The sequence below is a fragment of the Thamnophis sirtalis genome, unplaced genomic scaffold, assembly GCF_051295495.1.
Source record: "Thamnophis sirtalis isolate CommonGarterSnake01/CBP01778 unplaced genomic scaffold, rThaSir2_p1.2 scaffold_10, whole genome shotgun sequence".
In the NCBI taxonomy this organism is placed as follows: domain Eukaryota; kingdom Metazoa; phylum Chordata; class Lepidosauria; order Squamata; family Natricidae; genus Thamnophis; species Thamnophis sirtalis.
Genome location: NW_028261390.1, coordinates 45011293 through 45032703, shown reverse-complemented (window position 1 = coordinate 45032703; position 21411 = coordinate 45011293).

Here is a 21411-nt window from a genome sequence, read left to right as displayed (position 1 = left end):
AGAGAAATCCTCTATAGTAAGAATATTGAATATTTAATACAATATTTAACCATTTATTTTCATTAACACTTAATGAAGACTGGTACTGAAAAGAATGCTAATGATATCTCCACTCTAATTCCTGAAAAAACCAGGCAGGCTATTCATTTGTATCTTTGATCACATAATTTTATTATTTTGGAAACTTTTGACATTATTGTGGGTAGAAGCCCCAGAAAAGAAATATTAAAGCTATTGATAGAACATATTAAGCTTATTAGCTCCAATTTTTTATTGCTTCACCATAATATTTTGGTGATGTGATGTCATGGGATTACATGGACCGCCTTTGGTCTACTAAGCAATGCAGATCATCAGCTAGATAGAATCTCACTACACTGAAAAACAGTGTTCTATCTAGTCTGTGTCACAACTGGTTTTCTGCTGTTAGAAAAAGTGTGTGGCCTTCAGTACCTTGTATAACATAATATATCACTTAGGTTCATCTCTTCTTGAATAGGGGCTTTGGCTGTATAAATCCCAAAAGAGATAATGTCCTTTAAAACCTGTCACAAAAAATGAAATCTTGAATGCATTTTGAGTTATTGATCTTTAGAACAAAACTAAGACAGAGGCAAAAAAATATCATTAAGTTCCTGCTCAGTTTGACTATAAATAAATTGAGTAAACAAGAAAAAAGACTAGATCCTTCAGTGTTTGCATGATCCATTTCTTCCAACCTCGTGTCATCCAGATGTGTTGGGATAATGGCTGCTAGCATTCTATCTCAACATATCCTTCAGCACTTCTGTCTAAGTATCCAGTTGCAATTTACATGCCTGAAGATAACCAGGGTATTATTATACACATTTAGGCTTTGGAATTTGCAAATATACTTTCACTTGAGGGGGGTATAGAAAGAAAGAAATCTCTATGTGGATCCATTTTGAATAAAAATAAACAGTTTTTTTTTTAAAAAAGCAAGAATCCCTAAAAAGTCAAATAGTTTTATCATTTTATCTGTTTCCATTGTATCTTTTTGGAATGTTTGCAGAATCACAAAATACCTTGTACCTGGCAATCTATTAACTGTAATTAGGATCATCACTGAAGTTTATTAAACATTCAACAGTCACTTCCAAGAATGAATATTTGAATTCATATAGTGACAATTTCGCTCATATAGTGAGCAAACTGAACTATGTTGCATGGTCTGTATTTATCTCTGTGGCCACCTGCTTTGGAATATTTGTGATTGAGACTGAATAATTTTTAAAACCTCGTGCATTTTTGGCATTTAAATGAGTGTTAGTCTTTAATTATCTGGTTTTAAAGTAAATGGATTATCTATGAGAATGTAGAAACACCATAATGAGTATTTAGAGAAAAAAAGAATGTGTAAAGTAGTAGGCATTGGAAAAATCCAGAGGCGAGAGGCCAACCAAATCCAATAACCTTAAAAGAATATTGAAACCTCACTGCTACTGACTTGGTTTTCTTCTATTATTTATGCACTTAGTTTGGCAGTCGACTTAACTACATGGCTGAGATCCTACATTGAAATTAGAAGTCCAATTCTAGATTATTGAGTATAAATGTAAGACTTGTTTATTTATACCAGGGCAATATTAGCATCAAGATTGATCCTGGGTGATTTCACATGATTTTTTGGTTTGCTTTGTCTTTTCTTTTCTTCTATTTTAAAAGAACAAAAACTTGGCTGATGGGATTGAAAAATAGAATTTAAAAAAAAATTAGACACTTTATGGTGTCAAAACTGCTTCTTGACGCCAAAACTGAAATATTTATGAACAATGCCATTTGTATTAGCCAATTTCTTTTTTGAAAAAGTTAAATGTACATTTCTTAGTTCTACTTCATTTGCTTACTGATTTCTTACAATTTTTCTTTCTTCTACCTATTTTATCCAGAGCAAATCTCAATTTCATATTTTATTTGCTTCTATTAGATTATATTTTTATATTCTATATAAGAACACACATACAATGTATGAAGGAGCAACTGACTAAATGTTATTAATTTCCATTATTTCCATTGATTTTTCACCTACAATCAAGAAGACTAAAGTGATAGGCATTATTTTATTTTAAAAAAGAATTTATAATAACATGCTCATCTTGTTTTTAAATTTCAAAAGCAAAACATAAGAAACTCCAGTAAACAAAGCCCCAAGATCTTAAGTTCATAAATAATTAGAAAAATACAATGGGCAGAGCTGCTTCTCTTCTTAACATTATTGTGTGTTTCAAGTTATCATTGACCTCAAGCTCATTAAACATTGTTCAATACAGTGTTGTATAAAACTAGGTAATAGAACATATATTTAAAGGTATTTTTGTCAGAAACAGAAAAGTTTTCAGAGATATATGCAAATCAATAAAAAAACTTATTTAAAAGTACTGGTTTATAACTTAAAATGATACAATGCAAAGTACAAAAAGAGAATGAGAATGAAAGTAAAGCAAGAGCACACATGTTAACACCATAGTTTTCTTATAAAGGTTGTGTGCAAAAGGACTTTTAACATTTGCCACTGTATTTGTAGGCAGAAAAAAATTGATAGATTTTCCCATACTGTGGAAGAAAAACAATTTCTCATGCATAGGAGAAGCCTAGCCAGTGTGTTGTACATGTGATTAATTTTTTTTGTTCTATTGAAAAAGGAAAAAAAAAACAAATGAGGAGGAATCCATTGTGATCTACAGGTCTCAGAACATGAGAAACCAGTGACGGTCTGGAGAGATGATTTTTCAGGATAAGCATACATACTATGGCTACTCTGTAATTAAATAGCCCAATAAAACACATTCCATCTTTGGGAATTTCTCCATTATTTTCTTCCTTTGAAAGAGTAAAGGAAGAAAATTCTGATCTAGTTTTGGTTCAGAAAAATGTTTCTGTTTAGAGAAAGAATGTTTTTGCTTGGCACGAATCAGCACTAGTTCTTAATTACACAAAAAATATTCCATCTATTCACCAAATGGGACCCAGGATGTATGGCATTTTTGTAGCAGCAACTACTCTATGAACCTTTCCTCCAGTCTAAAATTCAGTTGAAACTGCCCGCCCTTCCCATTCTTCTGGTCTTTAGATCCAGGCTGTACCATCCTGTATGGTAAATCCTACGGTATTTGACTCAGGTGGCTGTCCCCTGTTTTATTTTATTATCATTTGCTTTTTTTTTAATTGAAAATTTTTGAAAAAAAAACTTTTACAAATGTTTACCTCCCTCCCCCTCCCCTCCCCACCCAAACCCACCCACCCTCAACCTTTCCCCCCCCCTGACTTCCCAGAACCAATACAGGGTATAAATCTTTAACAAAGATATTCTAAAATAAACTTTAAAAAAGTTAGTATCATCTTTCTAAGAGCCAAGGTGGCGCAGTGGTTAAAAGCAGCACTGCAGGCTACTGCTAGATCAGCAGGTCAGCGGTTCAAATCTCACCGGCTCAGGGTTGACTCAGCCTTCCATCCTTCCGAGGTGGGTAAAATGAGGACCCGGATTGTTGGGGGCAATATGCTGACTCTCTGTAAACCGCTTAGAGAGGCCTGAAAGGCCTATGAAGCGGTATATAAGTCTACTGCTATTGCTATTGCTTTCATTTGAGCTTTAACTCCTCTTTGCTAGGCTAACTCTAAACAGATTATATCATTCCTTGTTTCTTCAGTCATAAACTATCTGGAATTTCTTAGTCCCATATTTATTTTGAGTATAGTCAATCCATCTTCTCCACTCTAGTTTATATCTCTCATTTGAGTGATCCTTGAGATATGCTGATATTTTAGCCATCTCTGCTAGGCTTGTTACTTTTAATGTCCATTCTTGAATGGTAGGCAAATCTAGCTTCTTCCAGTATTACGCCACCAACAGTCTTGCTGCGGTTATTAAATGCAAAATCAAGTTAGTCTCTATTGTATACTGTACAATCAGTAATTATACCTAACAAAAATAACTGAGGGGTAAACTTTATCTTTTTTTAAAGAACATTTTGCATAATCCACTATATTTTTATCCAAAATGCTTTTACCTTTTTACAAGTCCACCATGTATGATAGTATGTAGCATCGAGACAATCACATCTCCAGCATTTAGGTTGTAAATTCGGATACATAGAGGCCAGTTTTTTAGGATCTAAATGCCATCTATAAAACATCTTGTTATAACCCAGCAACAACCTGTGTTGCATTCTAATTGGTTGGTCAAGGCACAGCATCTGATTGGCTGGCCTCGTGACAGTTGGGCTTGACAGTTGCTTCTGGCTAGTATAAATACCCTGACAGTTGCAGGGAATCTTTGAATCGCTTGTCATCTGGTGCTAATAAAGATCTGTCTTGCATACATGGCTCCTGCATGTCAATCCCTCACAACTACAACCCACACTCACACACGAGTTTACAATACTGGCGACGAGGATGGGATTGATATGCGATTCCCGCAGGAGCCAAACAACATCAGCCAACTAGTAAGGAGCCACAGGACAGCCAGAAGCCTGTCGCTGCCTCCGTTCTCCGGGCCATGCTGCCTGCGCCCACTGCGAGCCTTGCCGCCGTGCCTCAACTCCTGCCGAAGCCGCTCGTTGCATGCCTTCGGCGCCTATAGGCCTCCAGGGCCTGCCTTCCTGTCCTGCCTTCCTGTCCTGCCTGCCTTCCAGGCACCTAGCTCTTTCCAGCTGCCTCTGCCGAGGCCGTTCTACGAAGGCTGCAAGCATCTCAAAGCCCTGTCTCCACTTCGCTGCCTCCAGGGCACGAATTCCTCCCTGCGATGCCTCTGCAAGCATCTCAAAGCCCCTGTCTCCACTTCGCTGCCTCCAGGGCACGAATTTCTCCCCGCGATGCCTGCCTGACCAGGAGAGAGAGAGAGGAAGAAGGAGGAGGACTGAAGCGTGTCCCTGCCATCCGTCTCCTGCCTTGCTTCCTCGGACTCCCGACGCCTCCAGGGCCTTCCGTCGTTCCCTGTCTTAGCTGCCTCCAGGGGCCTGAGATCCTCCTAGACCTCCGTGCTGCCTGCCAGTGCCTCTGCTGTCCAAGCCATCTGCGAGCAGCGAGCCGCCTCCAGGGCCGATTTTCAAGCCTGGACCGAGAGAATCAAAGTTGTTTTGTTTGGGCATGCGCAGTTAAGGGGGGGGGGAATTTTAAATAAATAATTCACTTAAGTTGGGAAAATATGCAAATGTAATTTTCAAAGTTGCTTGTTATTGCAAATGTAATTTTCAAAACTAATTGAAGCTACTAGCCCAGAATGTTCCTGGACAGAGTTGCTAAATTTCTACTTCTGTTACAAAGTTAAGCATTACATTAAAGTGGTTATAAGTGGTTACAGTTATCAGGTTGACTGGGGGGAAGGAGAGAACACAATTGCAAATGGTAAAACTGGAAGAAAAAAAAATGTGAATGAATTGTACAACACAGAAGGGCAAATGTACAATGTACAATTGATTGGTTATTATACAAATAACTGGGGGGAAGGAGTGTTATAACCCAGCAACAACCTGTGTTGCATTCTAATTGGTTGGTCAAGGCACAGCATCTGATTGGCTGGCCTCGTGACAGTTGGGCTTGACAGTTGCTTCTGGCTAGTATAAATACCCTGACAGTTGCAGGGAATCTTTGAATCGCTTGTCATCTGGTGCTAATAAAGATCTGTCTTGCATACATGGCTCCTGCATGTCAATCCCTCACAACTACAACCCACACTCACACACGAGTTTACAATACTCATCGAGACAATCACATCTCCAGCATTTAGGTTGTAAATTCGGATACATAGAGGCCAGTTTTTTAGGATCTAAATGCCATCTATAAAACATCTTATAAAAGTTTTCTCTCAAATTTTGGGCTTGTGTAAATTTTACATTTCTTATCCACATCTTTTCCCATGTATCCAACATCATTGGTTCTTCAAAATTTTGTGCCCACTTTATCATACAGTCTTTAACTAATTCTGCTTCCGAATCCATTTCTATTAATGTATTATATAGTCTCTTTATATGCATTGGACTTTAATCTCTAATTTGTTTTAGTAAATTATCCTCATTTTGCGTAAAACCAATTTTTTGATCTTTTTTCCATCTGGCCTGTAACTGCCCATACGGAAACCATGTTTGAATTGCCTTTTCCTCTTTTAGTACATTCAAGGGTTTTAATTGTAATACACCACTTTCTAAGGTGAGAAGCTATCTATATGTAATTACATCCTGTTTTTGTACTTTATTTATGTTTTCTATTGTGGGTCTCGGAATTGCCCACATAGGTATCTTATAATTTAGTTCGTATTGATATTTTTTCCAGATCCGCAGTAGAGCATTCCTTAAAATATGACTTTTAAAATTCTTATCTACCTTTTTGTCATATAACAGGTAAGCATGCCAACCATATACCAAATCATGCACTTCGATATTAAGTATTCTATCATCTGTTAAATTAATCCAGTTATTGATTACTGATAAAACTACTGCTTCATAATATAGTTTTAAATTTGGCAATTTCAAACCTTCTCTCTCACACACATCTTGCAGTATTTTTAGTTTTATTTTCGGCGTCTTCCCTGCCCAAACAAATTTGTTAATGCCCTTCTGCCATTCTAGCAAATTTGCATCTTTTTAAAGTATTGGTTTCATTTGAAAAAGAAATAAAAATTTAGGTAGAACATTCATTTTCACTGCTGCTATTCTTCCCAACAAAAATAATTGTAATTTTTCCCAATTTTTCATCTCTGTCTGTATGCCGTGCCATAGTGGCTCATAATTATACTTATATAGTTTCCCATTTGAGGTTGAGATATAGACGCTTTAACCTTTTTAACTATTTCACATCCTGTCATTCCTTCTAATTCTTCCCTTTGTTTAGTGTTCATATTTTTAACTAGCATCTTTGTTTTCCCTAAATGTATTTTAAATCCGGACACTTGGCCATATTGATTAATCATATTCATTAAAACCTTACTAGATTCCTGTGGTTGGGTTAATGTTATAACCAAATCATCCGCAAAAGCATGTATTCTATATTCTTGATGCCTAATCTTGATTCCCTGTAAATCATCTGATCCCTGTATTTTATTCAACAAAAATTCCAGGGTTATGATAAACAGTAACAGGATAGGGGACAACCCTGCCTTGTACCTTTCTCAGTTTTAAATGGGTCTGTTAAACTTTCATTGACTATAATTTGTGCTGTTTGTTCCTGATATATTGCTTTAATTGATTGTAAAAAATGTTCTCCTATTTGCATTTTTTGCATTATTTTCATTAAAAATTGCCAGTTCACTCGATCAAAGGCTTTCTCGGCATCTAGAAATATAAGCGCTGCAGTGATTAGATTATTCTTTCCCAAGTATTCTAGTATATTAACAATTTGTCTTAATTACTTCTCATTTGTCTCCCTTGTATATTTGCTTTTTATTTGATGATTTTTAATCCTTTTTTTAAAATGAGGATCTGCACTCTACATTACTTGCTATCTTCAAATTAGACTTCACTGATACTTGCTACTGCTCAAAAATATTGGTTTCAGATTACAATTTGCAACATCCACCTCAGCTGACAGATATTGTGAGATTAGACTGTATGAAACTTCATCTTGAAACCATTTCAATCAAACTTTTACCTCTTACTTTGCTGGTTGAAAAAGGATCCCTTCAAATAATTTTTTCAGTTTGATAGACTTTTTTTTAAATATCAAATCAACATTCTGACACAGATTTTCTCAGTTTAACAATTCACATCAACACTGCACCAATTGAATAATTTGGGGGACAATTCACACAAGTTGGTCATTTAAGGGGCAACAAATAGTAAGGGATGCTTTTTGTGCAGTGATTTGCTCCTACTCTTCATCTCCCAAACTAACTTTCTACCCTTATCTATTTTTGAAGGTTTGGGGGCATTACAAATTTGCTAATCCTGAATCACTTTGAAACACACAATCATGCACACAAATCTTTGCCACCAGCACTTTAATTTTGCTGAGAAAATATTATCTTTCGCTCAAGCTTGCGATGAAAACTATTTTATGTGCAAGTATATTATTACTGCTAGCTAATATTTATACTATATTTAGTCCAGGGAACTGAAATTGGCAGACTTCAGAGCAATCCATTTTTACAATGCAGAAAACATTTCATTTAAAAAGAGGAAATGAATAGTTAAAAGTCACTCTAAAAATCAACACTTAATTGAGTTCCTTATAATGAATTATCATGACTAATACCTGGATAAAATTAATCTATGGGGCAATGATTTATTATAGACATAGAAAAAAACCTGCTTTTTCTAGCAAAATTACAACTGATGAATATTCACCTAGTTCTTGTCTGTGCTGTGATTAAGAACATGTACCTACATTTTCATTTCTTAAGATGTGAAGAACTTTATCTCAAATTATGCTGAACTGAAAAGAAATAAGTCTTATGTTCACACACATTTTGTATCCTACAAATGTTACTCTTCCACAAATCTGTAACCAGGGAAGACTTCAGTGTATATGCATTTCATATATCAAATTTACACTGAGCTTGACCTCTAGCATATTAAAAAAAATAAAGTGTGGTTTCCAATGGACTGAAGATTTAACCTAGACATTTACAATAAAAAAGGGGAAACTGTCTGAAGATTTCTTTGCTTTTGAAAAATCATGCTTTCAAAAGGTTGATTCATGTGAATCTCTTTTTCCTGAGTATGCTGTCATTGGTATTGGTATTGGTATTTATTCGATTTGTAAGCTGCCCTATTCCCCGAAGGGACTCAGGGCGGTTGAACAAAAACCAAGGGAAGGGGAAAAACAAATACAGAAAGTAAGACAAACAGGACAGTGATACAACAGTTTAAAAAAGCACAGCAAGCACAGCAAATTTGAGTAGGGGGGAGGACTCAGCCCCAGGCTTGCTGGGACAGCCAGGCCTTAACGGCTGTCCGGAAGGCCTGAAGGGTGGCGAGGGTCCGAATCTCCACGGGGAGCTCGTTCCAAAGGGCCGGAGCAGCCACAGAGAAGGCCCTCCTCCGGGTGGTCGACAGCCGGCATTGGCCGGCAGATGGAATTCGGAGGAGGCCTAATCTGTGGGATCTAATGGGTCTATGGGAGGTAATTGGCAGAGGCGGTCTCTCAAGTATCCAGGTCCAATACCATGTAGGGCTGCCCCATGTAGAGCGCATTGCAGTAGTCCAGTCTTGAGGTCACAAGGGCATGAGTGACTGTTGTAAAATCTTCCCGGTTCAGGTAGGGACACAATTGGTGCACCAGGCGAACCTGGGCAAATGGCCCCCTGGTCACAGCCGACAAATGGTGATCTAAGGTCAGCTGTAGGTCCAGGAGGACTCCCAAATTGCGAACCCTGTCTGAGGGGCGTATAATTTCACCCCCCCAGCCTGAGAGATGGAATACCTTGCCAATTTGTGGGAGGAAAAAACACAAGGCACTCGGTCTTGTCAGGATTGAGAGCCAGCTTGTTAACCCCCATCCAGACCCTCACATCCTCCAGGCACTGACACATCACGTTAACTGCTTCTCTGAGCTGGCACGGGATGGACAGATATAATTGAGTATCATCTGCATACTGGTGGTATTTTATCCTGTGCCATCGGATGATCTCTCCCAGCGGCTTCATGTAAATGTTGAACAGGAGGGGGGAAAGGACTGACCCCTGCGGCACCCCATAGTTAAGGGACCTAGTGGTCGACCTCTGTCCTCCAACCAACACCGACTGCGACCTGCCCGAGAGGTAGGAGGAGAACCACCGAAAAACTGTGCCTCCCACCCCCACCTCTCGCAACTGCCGCAGAAGTATACCATGGTCGATGGTATCGAAGGCCGCTGGTGGTCCAGGAGCACCAGAACGGAGGCCTGGCCCCCGTCTCTGGCTCTCCAGAGATCATTAGAAGTACTGAAGTGTTCTGCAAGTTTAAAGTCCTATCTTTGATCTTTTGTCTGCCTGCCTAGTTAGCTCAGTGTTAAGTCCTCGACTTGCGACTGGTCCTAGGTCCTCGACTGGATTGGGAATGGAGATTTTGCAATATCCTTCCCCCAGGAGTGGGAAGAGGAATGGGGATTTTTCAGTATCCTTCCCCTGCCACATCCACCAAGCCACGCCCACAGAACCGGTAGTAAAAAAAATGAATTTCCCTACTGGTCTATTCTATCTCATTTTTTTAAAAAAGTGTGATGTCATTCTTATAGTTATAATGCCAGAAAAGTTAAGGAAGAAATTTTATTTCATCATAAGTTAGTGAGAATGTATCACAAATCACACTCCTTAAAGTAAACAAGGTGAAGATTAGATGAGTTTTGACAGATTATTTTCCCATTTAAAAATGGATCTTAAAATGGAAGGGGCTTCAGGAGAGGTTTAATTCTATGTGATTGGAGACCAATTGGATAAAGAGTGACCACTCTCTATTTCTCATGCTATTTCATCCAACCTGGGCAACCTGGGCAATCGCTTACTCGTGCACTCTATCTCAACCTGCTTAGCTGATGCCACAGCAATCACATTTTTGAGAAAGCAATAGAACACTCTGTGAGAAAGAGAGAGAGAAACTGTTCCCTATATATTAATAACATTCCCATGTCAGTTACATTTAACTGGGCAAAACTGCATCATAAATCAAGACTCCACAAATCCTATACACTACAGCATCTCTTGTGCACTCTATGTACCTTTCTAACCCATGTCATATTTTTCATGCATGGGTGTCTTCCCTGCCTCACACAGCCTCCCCATTCAGTCCCCAACCCATACCATCCCAAATACATCATTATTGACCCATGCTGCACCCACACATACCCCATATGCCCTTCCGAAACTGCACCCCATGGAACCCTTGACCCTCTCTATCCAGCAGACAGTACTTTCTGCATACTTGAACTTGCTGTTTCCTTGTGATTTTTCAATTCAATCTTCCTATCAGCAAAGTAAATGAGGAAGCTTGCAGGAATTTGAGGGAAGGAGGGAGTGGGGAAAGGAGAGAAACAGGGAATGAGGGACAAAAAGAAAGGGAGGACAAGAGAAAGGAAGACAGGAAGGAAGGAAGGAAGGACAGACGGAAGGAAGGAAGGAAGGAAGGAAGGAAGGAAGGAAGGATGGAAGGAAGGAAGGAAGGTTTCTGATGTTTTTTGGCAGGTTCCCACAAAGAAACTCAAAAAGAAAGTTGCTTTCATACCCACTGCTTTTCTTTTTGGCCTGCCTGTGATCATTCAGTTTCTCTATTTAGCTAACGAAATATGTCTGAAAATCTGAAAATCTGAAACTGTACCCAATGGGTACAGGTTGCCCAGTTGTAGTTTAAAATTGGAACAGCTAAAGATATCTTTAAGTTGCCACAGTTGTACGATGAAGAAAAATATGAAGAGGAACTGGTTAGAATTTGGCCAAGTGTGATTGGACACACAAGGAAATTGTCTGTGGTGCATATGCTCTCGGTGTACATAAAAATACAAGATACATTCATCAAGAATCATAAGGTACTTAATGATAGTCATAGGGTACAAATAAGCTATCAGGAAACAATCAATATTAATATAAACCATAAGGATATAAGCAACAAAGTTACAATCCTGCACTCATAAATGGGAGAAGATGGGTGATAGGAATGATGAGAAGACTAATCGTAATAATAATGCAGCCTTAGTGAATGGTTTGACAGTGGTGAGGGAATTATTTGTTAAGCAGAGTGATGGCTTTTGTGAAAAAACTGTCCTTGTGTCTAGTTGTTTTGGTGTGCAGTGCTCAATAGCATCATTTTGAGAGTAGAAATTAAAACAATTTATGTCCAGGATGCGAAGGGTCGATAAATATTTTCATGGCCCCCTTTTTTGACTCATGCAGTGTACACGTCCTCAATGGAAGGCAGGTTGGCTGTAATTGTTTTTTCTACAGTTCTGATTATCCTATGAAATCTGTGTCTGTCTTGTTGGGTTGCAGAACCAAACCAGACAGCTATAGAGGTGCAGATGATAGACTCAATAATTCCTCTGTAGAACTGTATCAGCAGCTCCTTGGTAGTTTGAGCTTTCTGAGCTGGGGAGCTTTCTGAGCAGAAAGAACATTCTTCATTGTGCTTTTTTGATGACGTTTTTGATGTTATGTGTCCACTTTAAGTCTTGAGATATGATAGAAGCTAGAAAGTTGAAGGTCTCTACCATTGACACTGTGTTGTCTAGTATTTTAAGAAGTGGTAGTATGGTAGGGTTTCTCTTAAAGTCTACCACCATTTCTATGGTTTTGAGTGTGTTCAGTTCCAAATTGTTCCGTTTGTACCACAAGGCTAGTTGTTCAACCTCCTGTCTGTATGTGGATTCATCATTGTCTCAAATGAGACCAATTACTGTTGTATCATCTGCAAACTTCAGTAGTTTAACAAATGGATCATTTGAGATGCAATCATTGCAGAGGTGGGTTCCTACCAGTTCAGACCTATTCGGTAGAATCGGTTTGTCAAATCTACTGAACCGGTTAGAAGAGGTTCCACCAGTGGACCTGGAAAGCAGACCACACCTACAGAAGAGGTTCCAAATTTTTTTGAAACCCACCACTGAATCATTGGTATATAGAGAGAAGAGAAGAGAAGTGGAAAGAGCACACAGCCTGGGTGGTGGTAGGGGGGGGGGGGCTCCTGTGCTAATTGTACAGGTATCTGATGTGATTTTGTTTAGCTTCACCTGCTGCTTCCTGTCTGTTAAGAAGCTTGTAATACACTTACAAGTGTTCAGGAAAACTTGTAAACTAAACTGATTTAATTTAGTTAAAAGAATGTACAGTATGATGGTATTGAATGCTGAACTAAAGTCTAAAAAGAGAACCCTTGCGTAGGTCTTTGTAGATTCAAGTTGTTGTCGGATGTAGTGCAGAGCCATATTAACAGCATCATCTCTCGATCTATTTGTTTGGTATACAAATTGCAGCGATTCTAACAGTGGATCCATGATGGTTTTCACGTGGGACATTACTAGCCTTTCAAAGGTTTACATCACTGCAGATGTTAGAGCAACTGGTCTGTAGTCATTCAGTTCCTTGATGGAGGGCTTCTTCGGCACTGGGATGATAGTGGATCATTTGAAGCAAGAAGGAACATAGCACATCTCTAGTGATTTGTTGAAGATTCAGGTGAAGATGGGAGCAAATTGGTCAGCACAGACTTTTAAGCAAGAAGGAGTTTCCTTGTCTGGGCCTGGTGCTTTTCCTGGCTTCCATCTGTGAAATAGATCTTGCACTTCATTTTCTGTGACCCCTAGGGGTTGTGAATCCAATGGGATGGGGTCAGTTGCAGGAGACAGGTGATTGGCTGTTGTTGGTGTGTCTAGGATGGGGATTGTGGAGATAGGTGGCTGTAGTTTCCTTTCAAACTTGCAACAAAACACATTCAGGTCATCATGTTGATTGCCTTCAGCCTCGGAAGGATGTTTTCCATAACCGGTGATATTTTTAAGAATTTTCCACATGTTTGCTGGTTCATTTGTTGAGAACTGGTTCCTTAGCTTTTCAGAGTAGCTTCTTTTTGCTGCTCTGATCTCTCTTGTCAATACGTTTCTGTCCTGATTGTACAGCATTCTATCACCTCTCTGCAGGCTTCCTCTTTGGAATGACGTAGCTGCTTAAGTTTAGCTGTGAACCAAGGTAAGTTACTGTATATTCACAAGTTCCTGGTTGATGCACATAGGTCTTCACAGAAGCTGACATATGATGTTACAGTATCTGTGAGTTCATCCAGGTCTGCAGAAGTATCTTCAAAACTATTCCCGTCAGTACAGTCAAAGCAAGCCTGTAGCTTTAACTTTGCCTCCTCAGTCCAAGACTTCACTGATTTTATTGTTGGTTTCATAGCTTTAAGTCTTTGTCTGTAAGCAGGTACAAGGTGGCCCACAGCTGCTCATGGTAAGGACTGATAAGCATCTTTTAGCATTGTGTAGCAATGGTCTAAAGTATTCTTGCCTCTGGTGGAACAATTGACATGCTGAAAATATTTTGGAAGCTCTTTCCTTAAGTTATCTTTGTTGAAATCACCTGGAATAATGGCCACTGAATGGTTAGTGACACATGTGTGTACAGTGGTTTCAAAAACATCTGAAGGACCTTTTTTGATAGTGGTATTTGTGACTCTAAGAGAGGTATATTGAGATATGCTCACAGAAACATTTCTTTATGTTCCACCAAAAATGTTTGATATAAATCACTACCAATGACAGTTAAAGCTATTGTATTCTGAGAAAACATTGAATTTATTATGATTGTATTTATAAACAGAATATATTTATTACTACAGTAGTGGCACCAAAGACATAACTGGGAGGCTTGATTCAATGTCAATATCAACGAGGATGGTTAAAAATCTCCATGTAGGAGATATGTGGGAGTCTTACACTGACAGACAGAAACATTTAATCAATAGCGTTAGCTCAGGAGTTTTTTCTTTCTTTCTTATGTTACTGTTGGCTTTAGTGATATGGAAAAAAAGAATTGGATGCTATCTATGAGGTAGAAAGAAGAATTGATAAATTAAAAAAGCCATCCTAATTTGAAATCATATATGGAAAGACAAAAAGAGTCAATTTTTAAGTTGATGGACACCTGAGCAGTTAGAAGATCATGTGTAGCTGAGAATTAGGGGAGATATACATTTGCTTTCTGAACATTTTAGCTGTTTTAGAGCATTCAGTGTGCCTTATAATGTGTCTGCTATTCAACAGGCAAACAATCAGGCTTTTTTCCTTACCTTTACGTTACTCTGAATTTAATAATTTAAAATTTCCTTTGGTATTTTCTTTTATGTGACTTTTTAAAACAGAATTCATCCTCTGAAATAACCAGACAGGATATCAGGATTCAGGGGGGAAAATGCTTCTGAAAGAAAACATTTAATGTTTTCACAAATAAAATTCATTGTTGTAATAATATATAATAAAAAGAGACACATATGAAAAATGGAGCTAGAATAGTTGTTATGAATTCTATATATTCTGTGTAAATATACTACAGAAAAAAAATAAGAGTCTAAATGTCTAGAAATAAACATTACTCTTATTCAAACAAATATATCATTAGTTAAAGTTAGAAAAAACTATGTTATTCACTCTGGGATCATACAGTATGAATATTTGAAATACTTTATGCTAGTAAAAAAAAATCATAGAAAGAAAATACAGCGTAAAAACTCCACCATCTCATTCTTTTATTGCAGGGGTAGGAATTCTGGTGTTGAAATCCACAGCTTGTATGTATGTATGTATGTATGTATGTATGTATGTATGTATGTATGTGTGTATGTATACATATACATATACATATACATATACATATACATATACATATACATATACATATACATATACATATACATATACATATACATATACATATACATATACATATACATATACATATACGCATGCATGCATACATACATACATACATACATACATACATACATACATACATACATACATACATATATATATATATATATATATATATATATATATATAACAAATTTCACAAAAACATTTTGTTTCTCATGAGATCTCACAATATTTTTAAAATTAATTTTAATGAAAAATTGCATTGTTTTACATCATTGCACAAAATTACATAGTGGTCCCCAACATTTGAAAAGGATTCTGAGTCTTGCCTGTTGCCATATTAATTGGAAAATATTATTCAAGTCACTGTTTATTCTCTATGGCCCATAGAAAATATTTTTTTAGTCTTTTGCAAAAGAAAATTAGCTGTCATGTCAATGCTTGAATGATACCCATTTTTCAAGTTCTTCAAAATAGCAATTAGCTTGTAAACTTAACAATTCTCTAAATCCATATGGAAATAATTTGGATGGGTGAACTTGTAGGAAAAGAACATTTTGTAACAGACCCATATGTAACAATATAAGACCATTTATTATTATTCACTGTTGTTTTTTTCCTGACTAAAGAACTGTATAGGTTCAGAACTGAGGAATCTGTTGAAGCCATAAAAGTGGACATAAGTTCTCCCTTCGCCTTCTTTTCTCAGAAGTTTGAAGGGGGGTTAAATGAACTAATAGTGAAGTAGAAATTTGAAATTAAAAAATTAATAATTGAAGTTCTTCCAAAAACCCTTTAGATTAGTAATAAAAAGATGCAGGTCAGCAGTTGGCAGTGTCAAGCAGGCCTTGGGTGATCTTGGAAGTAAAATAGGGAAAACTGTTTAATTTTGGAAGGAGAATCCCAGATAATCCCAGGAAGTTTTTAGGTGAAACTGGAAAGTTGAAATTATATCCTATTAAAAGGCAAGAGAAAATTACTTCTATAATTACTGCCAAGGAGACACCCTACGAGAGTCCATGAATTTGCTAAAATCAAGCAAGGTGACAAACTATCTTATTCTTTTAAATAAGGTTGCTTATGCCCACAATTGTATAAATTCAGAAGAATGTGAAATGGACCAATAATAACAATTAATAACAAAATCCAGTAATGTCTAAGAAAGATGAAGAAATAGATAGGGAGGGTAATTCTGGCTAAGACCAACCTTAAAAAAAAACTGAGAAGACTGAGAAGACAGCAAAAGACAGCAATGCTGCTGCTGCAAAAAAACTTGAAAAATAGCGGATCACTTTGTTAAGCTGCTGCAAGAAGATTGCACAGACTGATTACAAACAATAGCATGATAAAGTAGCAGCAATGGTGCACTACAATATCAAAATGCAAGAAATACTATTTGTCTGCAAATAAGTATTGATGGAACTGCAAAATAGACAAAAGAGTATAAAATGAAGAAGCTAACATGCTCTGTGACTTTAGAAACTGGGCAAGCTGTCTGCCAGATAACATGCCAGACTTAACAATAGTTGGTAAGAAGGCAAAAAAAAAAAGTCTGGATAGTGGATATTACAGTACCTGGAGACAGCAGAATAGTAAAGAAAAAACTGGAAAAAATCCCAAAATACGAAGACCTGGAAATAGATGTAAAATAACTGTGGTAAAAGAATGCAAAGATGGTGTCAATGGTAATGGGTGTCTTGGGTGCAGTTTTCCAATTCTCCAATATCTGGAGTACCACTTGAACACCAACAACATTGACAAAATCCTCATCAGTCAATTGCAAAAAAGCAGTTTTACTTGGAACAGCTTATGTTCTGTGACGATACCTTCAACACCATCAAACAACAAAATCTCTCTATCCCAGGTCTTTGGGAAGGATTCATTTTGTGGATAAAAATGCCAAATCCAGTCTAAACAGCTAGCTGACTGTATGACCAACCACAATAATTTATTACATGTTTATATTACTTGACTGCCTGTAACAAACACAGATGTTTAAAGGAAAGATGAAGTTAAATAAACTTAAGCACCATTTCTAAAAACATGCCCCATGAGAAATTTTTGATCAGAGCAGGGAGAGAAATCATATCAACCTGGAGTCATTGGAAAAGCTTCTGCAATATTTGAAATGGTCATGGAGGTGCTGATCTGCTATTGGTGATTGTTTTTTGTTTGGGATATAATAATAATATTTCTAATAATTTAGTTCAATCCCAATATTTAAATTAGTCTGAACAAAATCATTTTAAAAAACCACCAGCGGATGGGAGGAAAGACTATCAAGAATAAAGAGAATGGATCCAAATTCCAGTTAGCATCCTGTCTACCTAGATCTGCCACCATAATCAGAAGTACAGATTCATGGGCTGTTGAATATAATATTTCCTATTAAATCCAATTATTCCTCAAAAAATATGTAATGCTTCACCATTGCTAAGAACCTCTGATTTTAACAGTGAAATTAAGTATATGATAGAATCTCTAAAAAAGAAAAACTAAAGGTCTTTGCTTAGCTTGAATTATGTGTATTGTGAAAGGAAGTTACATCATGCAATAATCAAAAGGACTTAATTATGTTCTTGCATTTCACTCACTTCCTGCCATTAAAAATTAGCTTGGCATCAATTCAAAGCTAATATAACAGAGGTGAGATGCATCAAAGACACGTTTTCTGTGTTCTTTCATACTTTTCTTCATCTAAGTATTTTTCTTATTCAAGTTTGAAAGAATACATGATATAAATTTATGCCAATGGCAGTGTGATCATTCTGGTGCTAGGTATAGCATGTGTAGCATCATTCCCGGAAAAAAGTTCATACTAGAAGCTGGTATAGACATGATTGAAGCCATTTTTAAATAAACAGAGTTATTCTTTTCAACGAGTCAATGTACCTCCTTTTATATTTTTTTTAAAAAAAATTGCCATTGGTGCTAAGCCTTCCAGTGACCAAGAATATTAATAATAGGATTGCATTGCAATAAAAGAAAATGACTAAAACAACTGAATATTTATTTATTTATATACATCCCACCTGCATTAGTTTTACAACTGAATAAGAATGAAACAAGCTCAGTAAAATATGTTAGGATTGTAGGAAAGCAAATAAAACTATAAGCTTATATTGGTATCTTTATAATAAATTAGGGGTGGAAAGGGTAAGTAGTTCACCAGCATCTGAGGCACATTGTAGCACCCCACTTTCCACTTTCTACAAAATTACAGACAGAACCACATATTTTTAGCAAGAGAGAGGGGGAAAAAATTTAATAGGTCCCTGGAGGAAATTATAGTTTGCACAGTTATATGCACCAGATACATGTGCTACAAACAAGTGTGGAAAGCTGGATTTATTGGAAGTAAAATTCTGCTAAAAGCTTTCCTTCTGGGGTGACTAAATCCAAGAGACTCTTAAAGTATTTCTCCATAGTCTAAGCGTTGAGTAGAGTTTTAAAGTTGGTTTTCCCCATAATCAGACCTGTAGTCATGGCTTCTATTTCTAGTACCAACATTTTATTTTATTTTTTTGCAAAAGAAAAGAAAGAAAGAAATCCTATGAATGGAATGTGGAAAACTTTACATTTAATGTAGGTTTAAGCCTGCTGTGTGCCTAGGTGTCCTGTATTTCATTATACAGTCATCCATTTACTTATCAACAGCTATTGCATAGTCTATTCACTACATATAAGTCTTGTAGAAAAAGAAACATTTATTGTGCTCAATGACCAGTCCACAAAGCCTAAGAGATAAAAATAAATAAATTTTCGGAAGGCAAAATTATGAGGAAACCAGTCCCAGAAATCTTTTTGACACTGGGAGCCAAAACAATTAGGGAAGCTATCAAGGGGCAGAATCATGAAAACCAACAATACCAGCACCAACTTACAAAAATAAAACAAGCTCAAAAGCAGCACCAGCAAAAATCTGAAGAAATTCCAAATCATCCTGGGAATGAGATAGAAAAACAAACATCTCTTTCATAACTTGTGTAACAATGGGCAATCTACTGTAGGGAGAAAGACAAGCCAAACTTACTTGAAATGGTTTCTCTGCTCAGCACAGAAAAGAGAAGCCTTCACATTAATTCTTTGTAGGCATCCGTTGATAGATTATACAAACGTCTGGACTGAACCTTTGGGGGATGTGACACTTTCCAAATTACCAACAACCATTTCTAAGTTTCAAGAGACAGAAGATGTGATATAAAAAAAGAGAAATAAAAGAATTGGATTTTCAGAGTATTCTCTTGTAGCTCTTCCCAGGTTGTCAGTAAACATAGTCTGGCAAAATGACAAATGGTTGTAGTCAGAATATCTTTTATGGCCATATTAGTATTCTAGTCATGCTTAGTGTGGAATGTCAGGCAGGGCTGTCTTCTTTCCCTCCCATATGTGTCTTCTATCCAGTGTCAGCATGGCACAGAGTTGCCAATAAAGCTGCAACCTTGAAACAGGTATGAGGTGAGAACAGAGAGATGCGTGTTTTTGAGCTCTGCAGCCAAACTGGGTTAAGCAGTTAAAGAAAAAAAGATATTTTTCTTTTGGAAGGAATGGATGACTCAGAAGTGTGGAAAAGAAGTCCAGAAGTCCAGCAGGATGAAGCACAATGTAAAAACAAACAAAACAAAACAAAAACAAAAACAAAAGTGTAATAGGTCTACATACAGGCTATTAACAAAAAAGAAGAAATCTCTGAGGGCTTAAGGAAAGACTTAAGATAGAAATATTAATGCATAATAGTAATAGTGTTCCTTACTAGATAATAGAGTAGTTGAAGAGTAATCACATATTTTAAAAGTAATTATCATAGTAATAGTATAGAGAGCAATACAGTAAAATAAAGGAAGCACCCCTTCATATTATTTTTATATGTTTATGTTCTGACCTAGGCATCCAGGTCAGAACATAGGCATTTTTTACTAGACAGTAAAAATCATACGCTTAGTCCCAAAAAGATTGCCAATTAGCTTTGCAAGGCCAAATGGAGCACAGAGTCAAAACAGAGCTTCAGAGTTTAAACTGGCCAGAATGAACAAAGTTGCTTCCTGCAAAGGCTCACATGCCTTTGTTCCTCCTTTATGTCTTATGGGAGGGGCCAATCATCTCCAAACCTTACTCCCAAGTTGCCTCTTTTGTCTTAACTGCTCTTGCCTTCTGGCAGCTCTGTGCATGTGTGCACTGGGAACAGGTTCCCCCTATTCCTCTGTCTCGTTGATCTCAAACTCTGGAGGCTTTGGAGGCACTACATAACTCTCAGATGGCCCTGGCTCCCTCTATGCTTCCAATGCAGAGCCCTCATCCAAGCCCTCCCCAGACTCCAGTACTGGCCCATGTTCCTCCCCAACCTCCTCACTGTCTGACTCTGCTATCAGCTCTGCAGGCCATTTCTATGAAAGAAATCATTCCACCATCTTTATAGGGAGATATAAAGAAACTGCCTGCCTAGGGTTCAGTGCTTTTGTGTCTCTCTTAAAGCTGGGTCAGTCTAATTAAGTAAAGTTTAAAAAAGAATCCTTGACACTTAGAAGCTGCATTAAAATAAAACCCAATGTGATTGTTTCAGTTTTATCTGAGGCATTCTACTTCAAGTGAATGAATGCTTGGAGTTTCCTGTTTTCCAGACTAACTAACTGACTCCAGAGAAAAGATTTACAATTGACATTTTTTCCACATGATAAACCACATGCAGATGCATAGTTATTGAGTGTAGGAAATACAAACATGGCTATGAGAAAATATTTACATACTATTTATCTATCCAACAATCTGTTTGTCTATCCGTCTCTATCAACTCTCTATCTGTCTCTCTGTCATCTGTCTTGAGTAATGCAGGCATGATCGAATACCACAAACGTCTCAAATGTATCATAGCAATGAAGCAGGTGCAAACAAATGTGCTTATGTTAACAGAATTCCCATTCAACCTTTTGTAAAAGATTTGTAAAAAGTATGTCTTTGGTTCAAATGAAATATTTATGATTAGAAACATAAGAGGCTTCTTTAAACTACATCAGACGGCTTATCATTTAGCCCAATAATGTCTTTTGGAAATGGCTCTTCAGCAGCTGTGCAAATCCCTCAAAAGAATGCATTGGAGTATATACAAATTGCTTTTTTCACAATGCTTAAGTT